At 39.0% G+C, this 25,516-nt stretch overlaps 1 long non-coding RNA gene and 1 pseudogene across 1 annotated transcript; both read left to right on the plus strand.

Annotated features, from left to right (window-relative positions):
- The first annotated feature begins 408 nt into the window (after positions 1 to 408).
- On the plus strand, positions 409 to 1,044 carry LOC141626810 (uncharacterized). Its single transcript, XR_012536399.1, has 2 exons — positions 409 to 494; positions 643 to 1,044. It is a non-coding gene; the product is annotated as an uncharacterized LOC141626810 (long non-coding RNA).
- Positions 1,045 to 9,578: 8,534 nt separating this feature from the next.
- LOC141630666 (protein FAR1-RELATED SEQUENCE 11-like) lies at positions 9,579 to 19,262 on the plus strand (annotated as a pseudogene).
- Positions 19,263 to 25,516: the final 6,254 nt, after the last annotated feature.

Below are 25,516 nucleotides of genomic sequence, written 5' to 3' on the forward strand. Positions count from 1 at the left end.
AGGTAATTGATGAATATTATATAGCTTTTGATGTAAAATTCCTAAAATACTTGAAGGTGAAGCACTGGATTGATGGTGTTGATAAAGGGATGTTTAGCGCAGTTACTGCACATCTCTGGAGAATAAAAGTTCGAGATTGTTAGCTTCAGTCACAATTCCTTTTAATGGGTGCTCTGATCTGTCATCATAGATTCGTGTTCCTTCCGATTTTGTATACATTATATCTATCTTTTGCTTCTCCATTTTAAATTTGTAGTCATGCTGCCCTGCTGTTCATTATTGTTGTTTATTATGGAATATGTCTTGTACACTCGTAGTATGTATAAGACATATTCTTAATGTATCTCCTATCAGGCAGTATTAACTATTAACAATAGCATCATATACAGTTCTGAATGACATCAATTTTTTTAATGGCTTCATTTACTGGTGATGTTCAACTGTTAATGTTTTATGCAGGATAATTGATCAATCATTTTCCTCATTCAGTTAAGGTAATTCTATGATTTTGAAGCACTCGCGCCCCTTTGTCACTTTGAATTGTATCTCACAAATCTTCTATCTTCTGGACCTTAGTCCAATAAAAATATCATGATCTCACCTGTTTTAAATCTGCCAATCACTATTGTGGTCTGTATGCAGGTTCTCCAACCTCAGTATTGAACCGCGAGTGCATCCCAAGATCAAAAGTGCATTACTCAATGACTATTTTTTTGACCTGGTCTATACTTGGCTATCGGGCAAATTGGATATTCCAGGAGAGGGTCAAGGCCTTTAGAGCAGAGGGTTGCCAGGTGATCTATGTATTTTCTACTACTCCGATCGAGCACTATTGACTTGACACGAGTATGTCCGGTTGAGACGTTAAGTTGTGTTAGGTTTGTGGCATCGAGTTCGGATTGATATATAGTTTTATGTAAGTTGACTAGATGTTTATAGAACATTTAGTATAGATTAGCTTAGTAACTAAGATGTTTGTGAGATTATTTTTACTTTGGATTGTATTTGGAACGTTGTTGGGTTGAAGAAGATATAATGTTGTTTTACATGTGATGTATTCGTGGTTGGTTGGATTTCTTGTTGTAGGTTTTTAAGTTTTGGTGTTCGGTTTGTAAGTTTTATAGGGAGGTGTTGCCGAAATTGTTGTTCGGCAGTAAATTTATATATATATATAAAAAAATGTATTGATAAATTGCGTTGGTTCTTGAATGAAATAACGCAAATGTGGGAAACGAATTTTTGCTAAAACAAAATATCAAATGCATCAGTTCAATTAACAAATAATGCAAAAAGATAAAGAAAATGCATCGGTTCTATACAGAACTGACAGAAATTGTTCAACATTTGCGTCGGTTTTACATATTAATTGCGTCAGTTCTACAGTTAGAACTGACGCAAATGATGTTTTTTTGTGTCGGTTTTTAAGTCATAACTGACGCAAATAATGAACTTTTTGCGTCGGATCCAAAACTGACGCATATCAAATACGACCCCTCGATATACGTCAGTCAATAACCGACGCAAAAGACCCTCAACAACTGATGCAATAGGGATTTTTTCCATTAGTGTTTTCAAGTTTGCCTTATTGATCGATTACATGAACATGCAAGGTAGTGTTGTAAAATTTAATATGTGGATAAGTGGAATGCCATAATTGATATGAACACATGTGAATTTAAGAGCTTGTTGTGTGTATAATTGAAATGCAAAAGTATGAGTAGAAAATTGTTATTGTCATAATTAGATATGTGAGTTAAAGTATGTCATGGCCGGATTGAATTGTATGTTGTTGGGAATGTAGTAGAATAGGAGTAGTAATGTTTGATTGCGGCAATCGTATTATATGAAAGGTAATGTTAATCGATAGTAATCGTATGGAATAACTAGCGATGAGTTCTAAGTATACCTTAGACTCCGAACGATTTGTTGTTTTGCAGGAACGACACACCGAATTCGTAATATTTTGTCGCTTATTTTGACTTACTCGACCAAGTACAAGGGACTACTCGACCGAGTAAGCCTTACTCGACCGAGCAAGAGGGTCACGCGATCGAGTTTGGTAGAAAACAGAATCCATCCTTATTCTGCCAGCGTCAAAACTCGACCGAGCAACCTCAACTCGATCGAGTAGAGGCTACTCGATCGAGTACCTTAGATACTCGATCGAGTACCCCTGCTACAATAACACGGGCTCTTAAAAATTTATCGGGGCTTATAAACCCCAATTCGTTTATTCTTCTTGTTATTTACCACATTCAAAAACCTAAATAAAAAAAAAACCTTCATAAAAATTTCTCTCCTTATAAAACTTTGGTGAATTTCTGTTTGGTTTCCTCCTGAATCCTCCTAGTTCATTTATTCATTCCATTTGCAAACTTATTAAGGTAAATTTCTACTTCTCTTCTTTGATTTTAAATCAATTTGAGGCATGTTAGTGTTGGAATTTTCTGGAATTTCGGTTTTATACCCAAAGTTTTTGTATTATAATTGCTAAATTTTGATAGAAATCACCTTGTATTATTGTTATTAATTTTAGAAATTGCAAAAATTGAACCAATTTGTGACTATATCTGAACGGAATTTTCTAGGGTTTACTCTTAAAATTTAATTTTTTTTTCATCTTTTGCATCTTTAAGGGTCAAAATAGAGTAGGGAATGCTACTAATATCATGTTTAGTGCTTGATTTTGGTTAATCTCATCCAAAATTTCGTCTTAATGCTTCGTCTTAAAAGTGCCCAAAACTGAAACTTTGCCTCAATTTTTGTGATAATGATCAATTTGTGAAGTTTATTTTGAGAGATTAAGGTCCAAATACTTCTACCATTTGTGAAACCTTGGTATTTTGGAGATTTGAAACCATCTTTCCATAAAATTATAAAAGTAAAGGGAAGGGAAAAATTCTTGTTTTATCTCAAAATCTTACTTATTTCGGCGAATAAATCCACTTTAATTGTTGTTTTTCTCCACATGAATCCTTTGGAAAGCTTCCTTTGATATTGTAAAACTTGATGTGTGGCTAAAACCATGTTGAAACAGATGTCGAGAGCTGCAGCTGCAACCCGCCAAAGCAAGAGGTCATGCGCTGCTGAGCCTGAGGTAGGGGAGGGAAGTTAGGGGCCTACTGTTCCACTAGTTCCTGACTACCCTACGGTAATCTTTGCTGATTTTAAGCAATGACATGTTTTTGTAGAGTTGATGAGTCATCGCATGAGACCCACTAGGTGCATAGACACGGGTAGTTTGGAGGATCTGAAAATAGAGGCAGATGTCCGGCATATCTTTGAGACTCTGGGTTTGGAGGGGCTATATCACTCGAGGAAACATTCTTATGCCTTTTTGAACTTAGGGTTCATGAGTGCCTTCTCTTATGATGTGGCGGAGAAGATGGTAGGTTTTCGGTTGATGAACACTAGTTTTTACCTTACCCTGGACCAGTTCGCCGATCACCTTAGGCTTTCACGAGCCAAGAAGGGATATCTTAGAGATGTCCCAACTGAGTGTGGTGCCAGTGGCTACATGCCTTCATTCACTGGTAGACCTGCCCCAACTTCGAGTAACATGCTGATTAATGACGTTCAGCATGTGACTTTGAAGATCTTTCTTCGAGCCCTGACCTGTTTGCTCTGATAGGAAAGATGTGACTAAGCTCAACTCACAGAAGGTCATGTTGTTGGTTGCTTACCTGAAACCCACCCGAGTGGAGTGCATTGCTTACAGTGCCCCAACCATCGTGTGTGCTAGTTTGGCCTTGATGGCTAAGTCTCCAACCCGTTACCTCATATGTGGTGCTATTGCCACCCGCCTAGTAGAGAGGTTGACTAGTTTTGAGGCCTCTTCGGCTCTCAAACCTTTGGTTCCGGTTGTTCCCACTATGACCAGGGCCTACTTCATCTTTCATAAGTGGCTGAGGGTGTTGGCTGATGTTGGGTTAGCTTGGAGGGTGAGAGGTAGGAATTGGAATAGAGTACCCGACCCGGGCCATCTTCCAGTGACTGAGCCGTTGACTGCGACTTCGGTTGCATCGGACTCGGATGATGATGAGCCCGCCCCTACCCGTCAGACATACCTGATCATGGATGACGCTTTGGAGGAGATGCCTGAGCCGGTCTGGGGAGACCACGCTAGACCAGAGGACCAGGTACCCATAGTGGGGAGAGGTTCCAGGAGAGTGAGAGAGTTGGTCGGAGAGTCCCAGCTAGTACAGCCCAGTCCACCCTGGTATCAGTATCCCAGCTACCCGTCTTCTTTTAGCCCCCAGATGCAGGTGAGAGAGCTCACGGAGAGGGTGTCCAACACCTTAGTGCTCTAGAACCTCCATGAGATGGCCTATATGCAGGGTGTGGAACAAACTTTGCCCAACCGATTTGGTGGCGCGACGTGGGGAACGATAGTGGAGTTTTTCACTCCTACGGAGTGGACCCGACCATATGGGGAGTTTCGGAGAGCTATCCCTACGGATGTCTAGCGCCATGGAGAGCAGGAGGGGACCCCAGCACGGGAGCGACCACCAAAGGAGGCACGTCAGGAGCCGACACATCAGGAGGAGGAGGAGATGAGGAGATGGAGAAGGATCGAGGTGGCGACTTCGAGTGATTTTCTTGTAGTCTTGTTTGAGTGGACTTGTGGTTACTTGATACATGTTCTTCGTGACTGTAGTTTTGCTTCTAGTGTCTGGTGCATTCTCAATGTCAGCCAATCTTTTTTTACTTCCGATCTTAAGCAGTGGATCTTTGATAATTGTACCTCCACTAATCCCACCTTGAGTACCTTCTTCTCCTTCCTCATCTGGCGCCTCCGACAGAGGCCCTATGACCTAACCTTCTCCTCTACTGCCCCCCTTTACCCTCGCCAGTTATGTGACACGGTGTTTGATTAGCTAAATCGCACACCTATCAAAGATAAACCAACTGGCCTAAACTAACGTAATAGAGGTAGTCAGGATCGTATCAACAGCGAGGCAAGTTGGTCTATTCGCTAAATCTCATATGTCTAAGTAACAAGTTTGGGGGATTGATTTGTTTGATAACTAAACTAAAGAAGCAAAAAGTAAAGAAATAAAGCGTAGAAATCGAGTCTGAAAATATAAGGGGGAGATAGCTAGGATTGTTGGTTCACCATGGTCTAACGGCGTTCAAAGGTAAGGTCAAAGACTGGTCAAATTATGGTCTGAAGGGCAGTGATAAGGTCCTCTCGGTCCACTAATCAACCTATAAACTTTTTAATATGCTCTCGCTCTATTTAAAGTATTCTATTGTCCGTACCAAATCTCACTCTTTCCAATCTCTCGATCTAGGTCGGAGTTTACCAGATTAAATAACTAGTCGCATACATTCAACTAATTAAATAAGAATTAATTGCTACGATTAACAATTCAAACAAATAATTATTCCATATCTAATAACCTAATTAAATACCGTTACGCAACCATGGATCCCCTAAATCCTAGCATGAATAAAGTAGCTACTCATGATCGAATAAATGAAATTATCAATAATAATGATAACTAAATTAAACATGATAATAAGATGTAAATAATGATCAAGCATACGATAAATGTAAGACAAGGAAGAGTAAAACGAATAAGAGAAAATAATAATTGAAGAACGAAAGGTTAACTAAATTACCAAATGAAAGAGGTATGATTACAAGTTTTCAGATCCGAATTCCAAAAGCAAAGTAACGTGTAAAGTGTTTTTAACAGTATGAAAAGATGACCTAAAATTGTTCTTAGTTTTTCTTTATAAAGACATAGCTAATATTTATTAATTAAACAACTAATGGGCCGAATTAACTAATTAAGTAAACATGGTCTGGTCTTGAATTTAGTCGATCGTCTAAATTCTCCTTAGCAAAACTTCACCTTAGTCGATCGACTAGAAGACAGGTCGATCGACTTTTCCAGAAAACAGCCACGTTCAGCATAAGCCTCATGTTCTTCCTTGCAGCCTCACGCATTCCAAGACGATCGTTTTCGAGCTCTAACTTCACTAGTATCCAAAGTGCAACTCCGGGGACGGGTTTGGGCTCATTCTTCACCTCTTGGGTCAACAACCTACATGAAACATAATACGACCCAAAGTAACCAAAAGAAGGGAGAATAGTAGCTTACACTACTCAAAATGGCATAGAAATGTGTGCAAAATGTCAAGATAAAATGTATAAATGAAGCACGCATCAGTGTTTGCCCAAGCTTCGGCCTGGATGTACGCCACTGACCGTGTCTCCCCCCCATCCTCTCTCCCGCAAGATGCCTCTTTCTACCCTAGTAGCCCCCCCCCCCCCCCCCGCTTGGTTGGTTAAAGACCAACGTTGATGCGGCTTTCTCCTCTCCCTCTTCTTGTGCTAGTTTGGGGTGTGTCACTAGAGATAATCTTGGTTCTTGGATCATTGGTTGGTCTACCCATTCGTTTTCACCGAATTCTTTCTTATGTGAAGTGTTCGCTATAAGGGAGGGCTTGCAATGGTCTTGTCTTTAAACAAATAACGTCTTTGTTGCTTCCGATTGTATTAATGTTGCAAATTATATTGTAAGGACACACACACCTTGTGGTCCCTATGCTAACATAATTCTCTAGTGTAGGGCACTATTGAAGGACTCACCCCATTTGAAGCTTGTATTTGAGAAAAGATCAGCCAATCGTGTCGCGGATGCTATTGCTCACTTCTCCGTCTTGGACTCCGGCATGCTTAATGGTTGTTTTAAGTGGGATTCCGCCCCACCTTTTGTAGTCGAGCTTTGTACTAAAGACTTTGTATTGGCAAGTACGCTATTGTCCCCAGACCCGCCCCTTTGATGTAATCGACTATTTTGATATCCTTTTATCTAAGCTCGCCATTTTCAAAAAAAAAAAAAAAAAAAAAATTTACTGAGATCAAAGCGGCAAGTTAGATTCATGTAAAAAAAATGTTTGATCTTAATAATTTGCGAACAAATGAGCATGAAACTACATCACTTATTGAAAATGTTTTACATACCTCCATTCAAACACAACCTGTAGAAGTCGAAAAATTTGAGCCATTTGTCGGTCCAACATTTTTTAGTGAAGAAGAAGCATTCGTTCACTACCAAAATTATCAGTAAGTAGACTATACAAGTAGTTGTATTGGTTGTATAGAAAATAATATGAGCTTTATAATGAATTATTCAAGCTTAGACTTATACATTACGAGCTTTATTTGAAAGAATCTGAGTTCCATTATAAAAATCTTGGTTTTAAAAAATTATATTGAAACATATGAATAGTGTATATATAATATCAATTAGATTTTAATTTTGACATTAAAAATTTTAAATATAAATCAAATCTTATAAAAGGTCGAAAAAAATACACAAAAGCTCGATTAGATTTGCTATGGTTGTATAATTCTCTTGTACAACAGGTTGTATAGTGATGCGTGTATTTTATATAAGGTTTTTACCTCATTTTTACACGCATTTTTGCATTATTTATGTAGCATCTGGCTACAAATACCCCCGAATATTCTACTTTGGTTCGTTTTATGTAAATTGCAAGAATAAACCAAAGAGGAGCTAAATCGAGCCTAAATTCGTCCCATTTGCATGCATTTATGGAGAACAAGGAGCCGGATCTTGGAATCTATCACTTTGAAGACGCGTGAGCTGGTTTCGGAAGGTGTTATATTGTCTACATGCCAAAATAGCTTGATCGACTACTTTTCTAGTCGATCGAATGCTTTACTTACTGAAGGTTACTCGATCGAGCAGTTCGAGTATTCAAACGAGAAGACTTTGCAAGGAGATACTCGATCGAGTGGTTTATTTCCACTCGATCGAGGGGTTTGACGTTCAGTTGCTCGATCGAGTGGTTTATTTCCACTCGATCGAGTGATTTAGCCTGTAATAGAGTTTTTCCGCCTATTTTCATATGGGCTTTTGTAATTAGGCTATGGATTAGGTTTGGAGAAGTAATTTCGTATGCTACTAATACAGTAGACTGCGTAACTCCTCTCATACACTTTTACTCTAGAATTTCCTACTGTTGCTTTCTTTTCTCTTTTCCTCTACACTTTGCTACTCGGATTTGGATTTGCGATTGGTATTATTATTCCTCCTTAAATTCCTTAATCATATTTACTGTTATTTTGCTATCTTTCTTTTAGTATCTTCATCATTACTCTATTTCAATCCTCACTAGTTTTGCTATCCTGTTTAATTCCTATTTTCTACATGTTGTTGTTGTTAGTTCAATAATGATGCACAGCTAATTCCCTTTTTCTAAGACTAAAGGTGATCCATGATTATGAAGGGATAGTAATCGATTTATTAGGTTAATGCTGGTGTAGTCCTCGTTGTTAAATGCTGCATTATTCTGTATCTGTCTAATTGAGTCGACGCAATTAGGCATTTAAATCATAGTAGACCTTGACCTGGACCGAAAGGTTGGAAGGGGTGAGACTAGTAGCGAACAATAGGGTACTATAGTGAGGGCGAGAGCTAAGCTATTTGTGCTTTAGGGCGAATTTAGACCGAAAGGAGATATTCACTCCTCCTTAGACCATACTTTCATTGACCTGAGACCTAGATTACTTGACCGAATGATCATGGTGAACCGTCTGTCTTAGCTATTTTCTTTATCTGCTTAATCCTTTTTCTCTGCTTTATTCTCTTCCTTACTCTCATTAGTTTAGAACAATCAATCAATTAAAACCCCCCAATTTGGTTACCGTGACGAACTTAGACAAAGCTGACATTTTCCCATCTCCCTGTAGAGATCGACCCGACTTCCCTAGCTATATTAGTTAGAGCCAGTTGGTTATTTTTGATAGGTATACGACTGCCCTGTCAAATTTTGGCGCCGTTGCCGGGGAGGTGGCGCAATTTTGTTGCTTTATTTAAGTTTGTTTCTCGTCTCAAGGAATTTATTCCTTGAGACTGATCTCATTTATGCAAAGTTTTTGATTAGTTTTGCAGGTCTTCTGTTTTGCTTTGTAAATTCTATTTGCCAGAATGCCGAATATAGCCAACCATTCAGAGCCGAATGTGGATTCCCTTCCAAAAGGTTTCTTATTACCCATTACTAATTCGGGAACCTTTGGAATCCACCCATCTTACATACAGCTGGTCGAGAGAAATCTCTTTTTGGGGGTACCTGAAGAAGATCCATGCAGGCATATAGAGTTGTTTACGGAGTATTGCTCTACCATTCCTCTTGCTGCTGGACAGGACAAAGTGAAGGGAGCTCTTTTTCCCTTTTCTTTAGCTGATGATGCCCAGGAATGGTTGAGAGATCTAGATAGGGAGGCAGCCGGTGTAACCGACTGGAATTCCCTTGCTTTGGCCTTTTAGAGGTGATATTTCCCACCGCAGTGCACTAATGACTTGAGAGCTTAGATTACTTCTTTTGAACAACTACCTACTGAAGATTTGGATGGGACGCGGGCGAGGTTCAAGAAGCTCGTCCGTTCTGTGCCTCACCATGGTCTCAAACGTTGGTTCCTTTGTACCCAGTTCTACAACGGGTTATATCGAAACCAAAGAGCTATTTTAGATAGTGTAGCTAAGGGGAGATTCACGAAGAATGTTGAAGATGATCAAGGGTGGTGCCTTATTGAAGAGATGGCCATTCGTGTTTTAGAATATGGAAATCCCCGAGATAGTGAGCAAGTTAACGAGTTGGCTACAGCTGCAGTGGAAAGTCCTAGCAAAAGTCTAGGTAAAGTGGAGATTACGAAAGTTGTGAGTGAAATCACCCAGTTTTGTTCAATTACTGAGCATGTGGAGCTATGTGGTAGATGTGGCATGGAAGGTCATGACCCTATTGAGTGTCTGGCGAGTATAGAGCGCGTCCTTGCTTATCAGAAACACAAGCAAGGAGTCCCTTTTTCTCAACTGTATGAAGAAATGAAGAATGTCTCTACTCTTTCTACGCCAGTGCCGCAACCGATCTCCTCTTCTGCAAATGAGGAAATTGCCGAACTGAAATCCTTGATGTTGAATTTAACACAACTGTTTGGGGAGAAGTGCAATAGGAATGAAACTGTCATAGTGGAGTTGAGAGAGTAAGTCGCGCAGTTAACACTCGCGAAAGACCAAGCCATCCTTCTACCGACATGCGATCCAGTTAGTGCAACGAATCTCCAAGTTGGCCTCACTCATGAGGGGCCAAAAGTACCAGAAGACGGGGTTTCAACAACTGAAGATACCCCGGAAGATGATATGGATGAGTTTTTGGACGAAATCCTTGTTGTGTGTTGCCCAGACACTCGATCGAGTGAACAATCTACTCGATCGAGCGAAATAATTCATCCCATCACTCGATCGAGTGATAATTATGGTCGATCGAGTAGTGCCCAAATTGCTGATGGTCGATCGAGTAAAATTGGTGAGGAAATCACTCGATCGAGTGATAAGAATGATCGATCGAGTAAACCTGAAAAAGAGATCACTCGATCGAGTGAAGAAAGTGGTCGATCGAGTAAAAGCCAATCTGAAACCACTCGATCGAGTGGTAAAAGTGCTCGATCGAGTACCAGAAGCAGCGGAGACCCTATTTTACTATCTAATTCCACTATCCTGTCATCTTCCCCTACTGTGGAGACGTCACGCACTGATAAAGGTAAAGAGAAAGTCGCGAGTCCGCTCATTGCTACCAGAGTACCCTTCCCAGGTCGTCTGAAGGACGCAAAGATCGAGCGACAGTACGGTAGGTTTGTGGAAGTTGTGAAGAACGTTTAGGTAACTGTCCCTTTTATCGAACTTGTTACCTAGGTACCTACTTACGCTAAGTTTATGAAGGATATTGTGACGCGTAAGAGAGAGCTAAGTGAATTTGAGACGGTTTTATTTATGGAAGAGTCTAGTAATTTACTTTTGAATAAGGCTCCCCCTAAAATGAAAGACCCGGGTAGCTTCTCTATTACCTGTATTATAGGCAATGTGGTTATTGATAAGGCTCTTTGTGATTTAGGAGCCAACGTCAGTGTCATGCCCCTATCTGTCTGCAAGAAATTGAATATGAGTCATCTAAAAGTGACTAACATTACCCTACAGATGGCTGATAGATCGTTTAGGAGACCCTTAGGTGTCTTAGAGGACGTGCCTGTGAAAATAGGCAAGCTCTTTATACCAGTGGATTTCATTGTTTTAGATATAGCTGAGGACACCCGGACCCCAATTATCTTAGGAAGACCATTCCTTTGTACAGCTGGGGCCGTTATTGACGTCAAACACGGGCGTTTTACTCTTACAGTAGGGGATGACGCGATCACTTTCAGTCTGCCTAATACTTTGGCTCGGCCAATGATAGAGGATACTTGTTATTCGGTTGATATTATTGACGAGTCTATTTACGACTTTTGGTCGGGTTCCTTCATGAAGGACCCACTAGAAGCTCTTATGCTTTTGGATGAGTGTGCAGATAGCCCAGATGACGATGACGTTGTGATGGATTTTCTTATAGATGAATTAGATGAGCGTGAAGTCACCGACGCTGAGGGAGAGCAAGTGGAACAGATGATTAGCACTCTTTGCTCCATTGAGGTAAAGGTACCGGAGCGTAAGCCTCATCCTTCTCATCTAAAATATGTTTTCTTAGACGATATTGAGCAATATCCAGTCATTGTTAGTGCTAAGCTTGATAATGATCAGCTGACTTCCTTGTTAGCTGTGCTTAAGAAAACCAGGAAAGCATTGGGTTATTCATTGGACGATATCAAGGGGATTAGTCCCGATATTTGTATGCACATGATAGAGCTGGAGGAAGATCACAAACCTTGCAGACAGGGTCAGCGCCGGCTGAACCAGAAGATGCAGGATATTGTGATGGCTGAGGTAATGAAGCTGCTTGACGCATGTTTTATTTATTCCGTTGGTCATTCTAAATGAGCGAGTCCAGTGCAGGTAGTCCCGAAGAAAGGAGGGACTACTGTGGTTAAGAATAAGTCTTTTGTCTCAGCTTGTGATGCTTGCCAACGATCAGGGAACATTTCAAAGAGATATGAGATGCCACAAAACGGTATCTTAGAGGTTGAGGTTTTCGATGTCTGGGGCATTGACTTCCAAAACCGTTCCCGTCTAGTAAAGGTAACAGGTACATTTTAGTGGCTGTAGATTATGTGCCGAAATGGGTTGAGGCAATTGCTTCACCTCATTGTGATGCCAAGACCGTGATAAAAATGTTTAAAAAGGTCATATTTCCCCGATTTGGTGTCCCTAGGGTCGTCATTAGTGATGGGGGAATGCACTTTAAAGAAAAGAAACTAACTTCTATTCTGTCTAAAGTTGGTGTCCAACACCGGCGTGGTTTGGGGTGTCATCCCCAAACTAGTGGCCAGGTTAAGGTCTCTAATCGCGAGCTGAAAGAGATCTTGTCTAAGGTAGTTTCTAAATCACGGAAGGACTGGAGTCTTAAATTAGAAGACACGTTGTGGGCCTATAGAACTGCCTTTAAGACACCAATTGGTGCATCACCTTATAGGCTAGTTTATGGAAAATCATGTCACTTACCTGTTGAATTGGAATGTAAGGCTTGGTGGGTAATTCGTGAGCTTAACTTTGATCCTCAGTTGTGTGGTCAGAATCGTCTTTTGCAGCTAGATGAGTTGGAAGAATTTAGGCTTAATGCCTATGATAGCTCGCGCATTTATAAGGAAAAGACGAAGAGATGGCATGACAAAAGAATTCTACTTCAGGAGTTTCATGTTGGGCAAAAGGTGATGCTGTTTAATGCCCGATTGCGATTATTTCCTGGCAAGCTTAAGTCTATGTGGAGTGGTCCTTATAGGGTGACGGCTGTTACAAATTTGGATCCATGGAGCTCGAAGATTCCGAAGGTAGTAGGTTCAAGGTGAATGGGCAATATGTGAAGAATTACTACGAGGCAAATGAAGCAGACAATCGTGTTGAAGTCTTGTACTTCGACGAGCTTGACGCGCCAGTTAATTGATGCCAGAAAGGTCGTGCGGGACCTTTTAAACCTGCGCTCTTCGGGAGGCAGCCCGGACTGTTTTATTACATTTTTGTTGAACTTTTTATTTTTCTTTAGCTTTATGTTGAACTTTAGACACTATTTTACGCACTCTATATACTCTTCTTGTCTTTCATGCGTGTTCTGCAGGTTACAGCGCTCGATCGAGTAGTTTTCCTACTCGATCGAGCACTTTTGGGTCAATATTCACTCGATCGAGTGATATATATACTCGATCGACCAGCCGCATAATCACGTTTACTCGATCGAGTCCTTCCAGACACCAGTTCACTCGATCGAGTTATTCCTACCTATTCGATCGAGTAGTTACGTCTTCCAGCTGCTACTTTGCATCTATGGAGCTACTGCCTGACATTCTTTGACCTCCCATGTTCATGGTCAGTTTGGGGAGGTGCTTCTTCATGACGTTCTGTAAGTATTCCGACTCCGCTTATCCTTTTCTCCCCAGTTTGCATTTCTTTCCTATTTTTGGTACAATGAGGGCATTGTACGGTTTGGTTTGGGGAGCTATGCATCCATATCTGTATCTGCATGTTTTCTTGCATTTTCGCTTGCTTGCGCGTTTCATTATTTTTCGCATGCATTGTCGTTTTTTATTCAAAAAATCATAAAATTCAAAAATTTTCACGTTTACTTTGAGTCGGAACGTTTGAACTTTGACGCTACATTGAACCCTTAGTTTAGCCTTGCATTTCCTTGACATTTAGTTGGCATGATTATGTGCATGATCTACGAGTTTTTTATTCTCTCTTATCTGAACGAATAGACTTCACTCATATATCGGCAAGCTACATTACATTCTGAGGTTAAAGCTTTATAAACTGGTGACATTCATGACCGGTTTCATTTAGGATGTGAGTAGTGCTCTCTTTAAGACATGTAACATCAATTTGCATAAGCATGAGTCTAGTCTTCTTAATACCTGTATGTATTCGGTCTGTGGATGGTGACACATGTTAGGAGAGGCAGTTCCCCTTTATTTCATTCTACCCATGAGCCTCACATAGCCAAATTGCCTTTTTGGCCTATTAGCTACTATCTATAATTTTTCCTACCCTAACCGAGCTAGTGATGAGTAGCTATTTGGAATGTTCTACTGCATTTTGGTTATCTTTATCTGATTTCAGAAGATGGTGGAAGAATTGAAGGGAATAAAGAAAAACTGATGGATGAAAATGAAAGAAAAAAAGAAAAGAATGAAAAAAAAATGGAAATATGAAAAAAAGAAAAAGAAAGGAAAATCATATGAGAAAAGAAAAAAAAATTGAGAAGTTGTACGGATGATTCTCACTCCCACGTTTTACTTAAATCTTCTGGGGAGTTGACAAGTATTGGTGTTTCGTGAGTTGAGTGCATGGATTTTGCGCTGTTTTGCTTTATTATATTGAGTACGAAGTTGGGATGCAGTTCATATTTTGATTCGTTGTTGCTAGCCTGGCTACTAACCCCACATATCCAAATTCATCTTAGCCCCTTCTTACCCATTACCTCACTTACCCAAATGTAAGTCCTCGGCATGTGTCTTGGTCATTAGTATGGTTGGAATGCATATGTACGGTTGTAGAGACTTTATTCATGTTAACTGCATGTATGTTCTTATAGGTTGAGTTAGGTGAGTGTCTTTACTTCTTTCTATCTTTCACATATATACTCACCTTGTGCCTGATTTTGAGTGATGAGCGACCCGTGAGAGTCCGATATATTTTGAGTCTTGCAAGGTCGACGGTTCAGTAAGTTTGAAACATTGATTTAACTCGTTTGCACTTATCGTTTGCCACTTTGATAGTTGTTACATTAAACTGGTTTTGGTGGGTGATTTGTAGCTGATGTGTTGGTCCCGTTCCACTGTTTATTCTTAGTTGCATTCATAATTTGCTTGGGGACAAGCAAATGTTTGGTTTGGGGAGATTTGATGCGTGTATTTTATATAAGGTTTTTACCTCATTTTTACATGCATTTCTGCATTATTTATGTAGCATCTGGCTACAAATACCCCCGAATATTCTACTTTTGTTCGTTTTATGTAAATTGCAGGAATAAACCAAAGAGGAGCTAAATCGAGCCTAAATTCGTCCCATTTGCATGCATTTATGGAGAACAAGGAGCCGGAGCTTGGAATCTATCACTTTGAAAACGCGTGAGCTGGTTTCGGAAGGTGTTATAATTTCTACGTGCCAAAATAGCTTGATCGACTACTTTTCTAGTCGATCGAATGCTTTACTTACTGAAGGTTACTCGATCGAGCAGTTCGATTATTCAAACGAGAAGACTTTGCAAGGAGATACTCGATCGAGTGGTATATTTCCACTCGATCGAGGGGTTTGACGTTCAGTTGCTCGATCGAGTGGTTTATTTCCACTCGATCGAGTGATTTAGCCTGTAATAGAGTTTTTCCGCCTATTTTCGTATGGGTTTTGTAATTAGGCTATGGATTAGGTTTGGAGAAGTAATTTCGTATGCTACTAATACAGTAGACTGCATAACTCCTCTCATACACTTTTACTCTAGAATTTCCTACTGTTAATTCCTTTTCTCTTTTCCTCTACACTTTGCTACTCGGATTTGGATTTGCGATTGGTATTATTATTCCTCCTTAAATTCCTTAATCATATTTACTATTATTTTTCTATCTTTCTTTTATTATCTTCATCATTACTCTATTTCAATCCTCACTAGTTTTGCTATCATGTTTAATTCATATTATCTACATGTTGTTGTTGATGCATAGCTAATTCCCTTTTGCTAAGACTAAAGGGGATCCATGATTATGAAGGGATAGTAATCGATTTATTAGGTTAATGCTGGTGTAGTCCTCGTTGTTAAATGCTGCATTACTCTGTATCTGTCTAATTGAGTCGACGCAATTAGGTATTTAAATCATAGTAGACCTTGACCTGCACCGAAAGGTTGGAAGGGGTGAGACTAGTAGCGAACAATAGGGTACTATAGTGAGGGCGAGAGCTAAGCTATTTGTGCTTTAGGGCGAATTGAGACCGAAAGGAGATATTCACTACTCCTTAGACCATACTTGCATTGACCTGAGTCCTAGATTACTTGACCGAATGATCATGGTGAACCGTCTGTCTTAGCTGTTTTCTCTATCTGCTTAATCCTTTTTCTCTGCTTTATTCTCTTCCTTACTCTCATTAGTTTAGAACAATCAATTAATTAAAACCCTCCAATTTGGTTACCGTGGCGAACTTAGATAAAGCTGACATTTTTCCATCTCCCTGTGGAGATCGACCCGACTTCCCTAGCTATATTAGTTAGAGCCAGTTGGTTATTTTTGATAGGTATACGACTGTCCTGTCATATAGTAGCATTTGTGTACGTCATCACGGTTTTAGTATTCGAAGAGATCGCACCCAAAACAAAGGCGGGAGAATTGTTAGGCGAGACTTTTTTGTCATCGTGGTAGAAGTCAACCGTTAAAAGCAATCAATCTGGACAAAGAGCAGAGAAATAGAATGTCTTCCAAATGTAAGTGCAATGCTCATATGCGGATAAAATGGCGGTATTATAATGAATTTTTTCCTAATCAATGGCATATGACAACAATTGTAACCAGCCATAATCATAACCTAATTTCTCCATCACAAACCCGTTTTCTTCCCGTTAACCGTAACATATGTTCTGAGGATGAGAATCCTATACTTTTTCTAAAAGATGCAGGGCTCACAGTCCGTCAAATTATTCGCATTCTTGAACTTGAAAAAAAAGTAAAGCATGGGGAACTTCCGTTTCTTGAAAGAGATGTTCGTAACCTTTTTTGCCGAACCAAGGGAAAAGTTGAAGAAAATGATGCTATGAATCTATTAGATTTTTAAAAATCTTTCAAAGAAAAAAATCCCAACTTCAGGTATGTTTATATGGTTGATCAAGAAAAAAAATTAGAGCACATTTTTTGGTGTCCTGCTCTATGTTTTGAATGGTATGAAAGATACAGAGATGTTGTTTTTGATACGACATACAAGATTAACATATATGGCATGCCTTGTGGAATATTTGTTGGAGTTAATAATCATGGGAAAACGGTATTGTTTGGTTTTGCTCTCCTTCGGAATGAAACGACATCAACATTTCAATGGCTAATGAACGTAAGTTTTATGCTATACGTACCTTATAGCATTACATTAAATTTAACTTCTAATGCTTACTACTATTTTACTTCTAATGCTATACGTACCTTATAGCCATAATAATCATTGCATTTATCTTGCTACATATTTTGATATCTCTTTACTCATGCTTACTACTATTTTACTTCTAATGCTATACGTACCTTATAGCCATAATAATCATGGCATTAATCTTGCTACATATTTTGATATCTCTTTACTCAGTTTGGTTTCGTTAATATATGGAGTAGTTGTTTCCTTTTTTATGTACACATTTATTTTTATGCCAACTCTTAATTTTGGATTTGGTGATCAGTTGGTAGTACCTATATAACCTCTTCAGAAAAAATGGTATTTTTTGTAGACGTTTGTAGCAGTAATGAAAATAACAACAAAAACAATAATAACAGATCAAGATCATGGATGAAGGAAGCAATAGCCACAAAGTTGCCATTTACTAAACATTGTTTTTGTATATGGCACATTGTTGTCAGAATCGCGATTCGATCCAACGATTCTACGATTTTACGATCCAAAAATGCTTGACCGATCCTGGATCCTACGATTCTATCATAATTGTAGAATCTTACGATCCTATTAATTTGAAAATTTCTAGAGATGAGATCATAATAGGATCCTACGATCCGATTCCATAATAAAAAAATTAATATATATTTTTATATAATGACACCGTAAAACCCAAATTTCGTGTAAGTTGTTCATACAATGATACTAAAATCATTAATTACCAATATTTTATGAATAAGTATTAATAAATAAGTGTTTTGATTTTCAATTATATGTTTTTACCAAATAAAAAATTATATTTAGTGAGTTTGTAGAATCTTGCAATTCTACGATCCGATTCTACCGATTCGATCCTACCCTCCCCATCGATCCAAAGTAGAATCCCGATCCTGACAACATTGATATGGCATATAACTTACAAATTTTGTGGGTGGTTTGCGTCTATTCTCCGCAATGACTACCAGAGCTGGTGTAAAGATTTCTATAAGCTCTATAAATTAGAAGTTATCGAAGATTTTGAGAGTCAGTGGCCTCTTGTAATTGCCAAATACAATTTGCATGACAACAAGCACATAAGCACATTAAGGGGTTATATGAAATCAAACATTTTTGGGTACCAACGTATCTTCGGGGTTACTATTTTGGAGGAATAACAACTACATTAATGGTTTTATTAAGAGATTTATTTCATCTAACTACACACTAAGTGATCTTGCCAGGCAGGTATGCTACTAACTCTTTTTGCAATTCTTTAATGCTTGACTATTGTTTTAGTTTTATTTTGACGCAATTCTTTAATGCTTTGACTATTGTTTTAGCTAATAATGCACATATTGTATGTTGTATGAAAAACGTTGGGTTTATATTTTACAGATTGACAGTGTTGTTCAAGAAATTATGCAAAAACAATCTTATGATAACATGTTAGCCATTACTAAGATGCAAGTATTAAGGGTTACATCACCATTGGAACGACAAGCTTCTGAAGTCTTTACTCCATTCACTTTTCAAAAGTTTAAGGATGAAAATCAAAGAGCAAGTCAATATGTCTTAGTTAATAGAGACGATCATAACTTTGTCGTAAGATATCATGAAGCTGAAAGGAGTCAAAATCAAAGAATTTTTTTGGGATGGAAAGATCGCAATGTGCAGCTGTAAACAATTTGAGTTCCTTGGCATACTTTGTCGTCACGTATTACGAGTTTTTATCCAAACCGACTGTCATAATATTCCTTCAATATACTGGCCGATTCGTTGGAAGCTTGAAGATCATCAAAGCACATGCCATATGGACATGGTCAACGTTTTGGAAATGGAAAATATGAATAATGAAGAATTGATGGATGATAATAAGAATATTAATCTTGAAGAATCATCTCGCAGTAATGACGAAGTGCTTGAAAGTCAAAAGTTTGAGGGTACTGATCATATTATAGATGGTGAGACCATTTTATGTCCCCAAAATCGAAAAACAAGGGACGTCCCAAAAACAAGGGACTAAAGAGCGCAAATGAGTTAGCAAAACAATTAAAAAATTGTTCAATTTGTCGCACTTCTGGTCATTATGGAAATAATTGTCCTACAAATAAAGAGAATAATGTCATAGCCAACGATGGCACACTAAGAAAAAAGAAGAAAGTTGCATTAGATAATAGTGATATATGTTAGACGATATAAAAGGGAGACAACTGAATGACGTCATTCCTATTAATGAAATATAGGGTACAATATATAGTAGAGTGTCTTATTGACTACTCTAACAATCTTCCTAAATATATTAGAGAGTATTATGATACCTCTTAATATTTCTCCTTATCTTATTTTCCTAACTAACTCTAATAATATATTCTAGTATATCTTTAATACATCCTCTCAGTCAAAGCAGTAGGTAACAGACACTTTGACTGGACCAAAGATAGTTAATGAGAATGTTGTAGATGAGTCATGTTGATCGTTGTCGACGCGGTACCGGATTTTGATTGCCTTGCTTGTGTCAGGATCATGCCATTTGAATCCACATATAATAATACTAATTGTGCACGAGAGTCGAAGGTACTCGTGACACACAAACTAATGTCAAGGTGCACGAGGGCCGTGGCAGGTTATGAAACATCGACTAAATAAAAAAAACAAAACAACTGGTGCACAAGGGCCGAAGCAAACTCGTGAAACACCAGAACTGTGAGGGCCGAAGCAAGATCAATAGTATAATTAAATTAAAAGAAAAATAATATCATTAGACCAAAAACACAACACACGTCCATGCTCTTCGATGCGGCGGCAGTACGGCCGAATGTCATACCACCCGACTTTTTGGCAGGGGTGGTTGCTGGGCGAACCCGAGGCGGAAAAGGAGAAGGCGATGACATGTTGTGGTGGATGTTTAGCATGGTGGCGGTTGCCGAAGCAACAAGGCAAATAAGGTTGTTTGAGCAACCAGAGACAATGACAAGTATGATATATGGCGGCCCGACGTGGATGAAATTAGCGGCGGTGGCATATGCGGAGGGACAACAACGTGAAGAACGGAGGAGGCAGAGAAATTATTTATTCCTAATATAACACTATAGGCCTAGGGGTGAGGATAAGGGCAGAGGTGATGACTGTGGCAGTAAAGGGGTGGATACTGGTGGCAATGAACGGCGCGGGTCTTGGTTCGGTTCGATGGGGTGGAGGAAGGTGTGCCGATTGGTGGCGATTGGGGAGGTATGGGTCGAGAGCAGGCTGTTTGGTTGAAGGACAGGCGATGAATGAGTTGGTGGGTAGTGACACAGTTGTCGCAACCCTATCAAAAATAAAACCAACCGGTCTCTATAAAATATAGTAGAGGTAGTCGGGTATCGAATCCACAGAGAGATGAGAATAATGTATGCTAAACTGTCTGTCTAGTAACCGTTTCTTGGGGGTTTAATTGTTTATTCTAAACTACAGAGATTAGAAGAGAAAGGGAGCAAAAGAGGAACAACAAGTAAACTTTAAAGAGATTGGCAAATAGAGAGAAACAACTAGGACAGTCGGTTCACCATGGTTTTCAAGAGGTCCAATCTAGGGTCTTAGGTCAGCATAAACTCGGTCTGCAGGGTAATGAAAAGGTCATCTCGGTCCGCTATTCGCCTAAAACATTACTAACTTAGCTTTCACCCTCATTAGAATGCCCTAATGTTCATTGCAAGTCTTATCCCTTCCAATCTCTCGATCTAGGTCAAGATGTACCAAATCAATTAGCTAAATGCGTCGACTCAAGCAACTAATCGCTATTAAATGCAATAATTAACAATACAGACCCAATTTATACCAAGCCCTAATCACCTGTTCATAATCTCCCTAATTACCATGGCTCCCTTATGTCCTAGCATAAGAGATTAGTTAAGCATAGTGAGAATGAAGGGATTAACAATAATAATTGGGACAATTGAATTAAACCTTCCAATAAGGAGATAACTCATAAATTAAATACTAGCAATTGAATACTCAGAGAAACAAGAATGAAAACAATATAGAAAATAGAGAATAGAATGAGAGCAATTGCAATAAATTAAAGACTAAATTTAAAGAGCGAGATTACTAGTTACAAGAATGAATTCCAAAGTTCCAAGTTCTAGGTCTAAGGAGTAGAGTATCAAGAGAAGAGATGAGAGAGTACGAGATAGTATCAGGTGACTGCCGTCAATCCCCCTCTCCTTATTTATTCTAAGATACAACCTAAAATATCCGAAAGATAAAGTAAAAGATTGTGTAATTGACAAAAGCTCTCGATCGTGTAGAAATAAACTACTCGATAGAGCAAGATAATGGACAAACATCTCGATCGAGTAAAATGAATATTCGATCGAGGAACACAGAAATCACCACTCTCGATCGAGCATATTAAAGCACTCTCTTGAAGGTCTTCAACATCCAAGTTACTCGATCGACCGGTTTTGACAACCAATCTTAGTCGATCGAGCATAACAGCATCCTATCAGCGCAGATTAACTCAAAACATCTTCCGATACCACTTCACGCATCCTTAAGTGACAATTTCCGGGCTCCAATTCTTCCATTTATAAAATGCATGCAAAATGGGACTTGTTTAGGCTTGATTATGCTCTTTGCCGGTTCATTCCTGCAATTAATACAAGACAAACCAAAGTAGACTATTCGGGGGCATTTGTAGCTAGATACTACATAGGTTACACAGAAATGCGTGGAAATATAGGGTAAAAACCATATATAAAATGCACGCATCAAATCTCCCCAAAACAAACCTTTGCTTGTCCCCAAGCAAACAATAAATGCAACTAAAGATAGCTAGTGGAATGGGACTAACTTACTAGCTACAAATCGTCCACCCGAGCCAATTTAATGCAACAAATAACAAAGTAGCAAAGGGTAAAGTGCAAACGAGTTAAATCAATGTGTTAAACTACTGAACCGTTGACCTTGCAAGACTCATATATATCGGACTCTCACGGGTCACTCATCACACAAATTAAGCACAAGGTGAGTATAATTGTATGAGATAGAAAGAAGTAAAGACACTCACCTAACTCGACCAATAAGAACATGCATGCAGCTAACATGAAAACAATTTCTACTAACCGTACATATGCATTCCAACCAATCAGGACCAAGACACACGCCGAGGACTTACATATAATGTTAGGAGAGGTAATTGGGTAAGAAGGGCCAAAATAAATTTGGATAAGTGGAGGTAAAGCCAAGCTAGTGCAACCATAGCCAAATAATCAACTCATTCCGCTTCACTACTCAATACAGAACGCAAAACAGTGCCATTGTGGCAAAACATCGCTCACACCATCAATAGACTCCCCATGAAAAATAAAGATAAGCACGGGAGTCTTAATCAACAACTTTTTTTCTTTTCTTCGTTTTTTTTTCTTTTTTTTTTTTCACACATTTTTTTCATTCTTCTTCATTTCACTTTCCTTCTTTTTCATTCATGCTACCAACTTCAAATCTTTCAAAGCGAGTCAAATTGTCATATATAATAGCATACCCACCGAAAAACACTAAACTAGCTTGATAGGGCAGGCTAAACTTTAGGTGTAGTTAGATGGTCAAAATGCAAATTTGGCAAATGTGAAGTTTATGGGTAGTAACGAAAGAAGGGTCGTAAGCTACCTCTCCACGTGTCTCACCGCCACAAACCGAAAGCACAGGTACCAAGAAAAGGGCTTCATGCTCGTGCAAATTGATGTTACATGTCTTATAACGAGTACTACTCACATCCTAAATGAAATCGGTCATGAATGTCACTAGTTTATCAAGCTCTAAATCTTAGATTGTATATGTAGCTTGCCAAAATTAGAGTGAAGTCTATTCATTCAGTTGAGTTTAAACAAAAACTCGTAGATTATGCAAATTACCACGCCAATAAAAATGTTAAGAATGTGCAAGGCAAGGGTAAAAGACTCAAAGTAGCATAAAAGCTATAATGTTCCGACTCAACCTAAATGCAAAAATAAACGTGAAATTTTGAATTATCGAATGTTTGCAAAAATTTTATAATTTTTTATAGGATTTTTTTAATTAAGATAAACAATGCATGCGGAAATAAACGTGATGCAATAAAACAATATGCAGACACAGATATGGATGCATACCCTCCCCAAACCAAACCGTACAATGCCCTCATTGTACCAAAAATAGGGAAAGGAAATGCAAACTGAAGAGAAAAAAAGAATGTAGCTTCCGAAAACTTACAGATAATCGTGAAGTAGGGACCTCCCCAAACCAGCCAGCAACATGGGAGGTCGCAAATAGTCCCTTAACATCGCAGCATGCGAGTCAAAGCAAAAGAGCTCGATCGAAAAGGTTAAGTATCCGATCGAGTACACTGGGCGTCAGAAGTGCTAGATTGAGAGCAGCATCTACTCGATCGAGAGGTGGAAAATGCAGGGTACTCGATCGAGAGAAAGAATTACTCGATCGAGTGAAATTGGTAGCGAAAGCACTCGATCGAGAGCCAAAAGTGCTCGATCGAGGAGTCCATGTGAGGTTCATGCAAAAACGCAACAAATAACCTACGGAACCAACAAAATAGGCTCAAAGTTTAGTCTATCATTTCTAGAACTAAAAACTAAAGCACAGAAAATTAACTAAAAGTTTGAACAAAAGTACAACAAATTTCAAGCTGGGTTGCCTCCCGGATAGCGCAGGTTTAAGAGGTCTCGCACGACCTTTTGACTTCAATTATCACGCTCATCTGGATTGTCGAAGTAGAAAACTTCAACCTTGCCAACAAAGTCATTTGCGTCATAGTAATGCTTCACATATTGGCCATTCACTTTAATTCTTTCGCCCTCGGAATTCTCTAATTCAACGGACCCAAATTTGGTGACAGCAGTCACTGTATAAGGGCTACTCCACCTGGACTTCAGCTTACCAGGAAACAAGCGCAGTCAGGCATTAAACAGCAACACCTTCCGCCCAACATGGAATTCTTGAAGTATGATCCTTTTGTCGCGCCATCTCTTCGTTTTCTCTTTGTAGATGCGCGAGCTATCATAGGCATTTAGCCTAAACTCTTCCAGCTCATTGATGCGTGTATTTTATATAAGGTTTTTACCCCATTTTTACACGCGTTTCTGTACTATTTTACGTGGCATTTAGTTACAAATACCCCCGAATAGTATACTTTGGTTTGTCTTGTGCAAATTGCAGGTACGGACCGAAGAGAAGATAAATCAAGCCTAAACTCGTCCTATTCGCATGAATTTATGGAGAACAAGGAATCGGAGCTTGGAATCTATCACTTTGAAGACGCGTGAGCTGATTTCGGAAGGTGTCATAGTGCCTACCGTGCCAAAATAGCTCGATCGACCACTTTTCTAGTCGATCGAATGCTTTATATCATGAAGATCACACGATAGAGCATAAATATTACCTGATCGAGAAGGTATTATAAGGAGTTACTCGATCGAGTGGTTTATTTCCACTCGATCGAAGGGTTTTCAGCATAGTTACTCGATCGAGCGGTTTTATTCCACTTGATCAAGTGGTTTGTCCCTGTAATTATGATTTTCCGCCTATTTTCGTATGGGCTATTGCAATTAGGTTTGGATTAGGTTTAGGAAGAGAATTTCGTGTGATATATCACACAGTAGACTGCGTAACTCTTTCGGACTTCATCTTAGTCACTGCTTCCCTTTCCTTTACTCTATTCTACTCTAGAACTGGGATTCGGATTTGTAATCGGTACTATACTTCCTTTCAATTCTTTATCATAATCTTTATTTATCTGATTGCTATTATTTTCTCTCTTCTCTTATTTTGCAATTGCCCTATTCGGATTTCTCTTGTTTATTAATACCATGTTTAATTCGTATTATCTATGCATTGTTGTTGTTGTTGATTCAATAATGGTACGTAGCTAATTCCCCTTGCTAAGACTAGGGAATCCATGATTATGAAGGGATAGTAGTTGAATTATTAGGTTAATGCTTGTGTAGTCTTTGTTGTTAATCGCTTCTATTAATTGTTTCTGCCTAATTGAGTCAACGCAATTCGGCATTTAATCTTAGTAAACCTTGACCTGGACCGGAAGGTTGGAAGGGGTGAGACTCACAGCGAACATTAAGGCACTGTAGTGAGGGCGGAAGCTAAGCTATTTGTGCTTTAGGGCGAATTGAGACCGGAAGGTGATATTTACTGCCCCATAGACTATATTTGCATTGACCTGAGACCTAGATTGCTTGACTGAATGATTATGGTGAACCGACTGTCTTAGCTGCTTCTTCCTTATTTGCTTAATCTTTATTCTCTTGCCTTTTTCTCTTTAGTTTAGAACAACCAAATCAAAACCCCTCAAATTGGTTACTATGACGAACTTAGTTAAAGCTGACATTTTCCCATCTTCCTGTGGAGATCGACCCGACTTCCCTAGCTATATTAGTTAGAGTCAGTTGGTTATTTTTGAT

Source organism: Silene latifolia, chromosome Y, assembly GCF_048544455.1.
Source record: "Silene latifolia isolate original U9 population chromosome Y, ASM4854445v1, whole genome shotgun sequence".
Taxonomy (NCBI): domain Eukaryota; kingdom Viridiplantae; phylum Streptophyta; class Magnoliopsida; order Caryophyllales; family Caryophyllaceae; genus Silene; species Silene latifolia.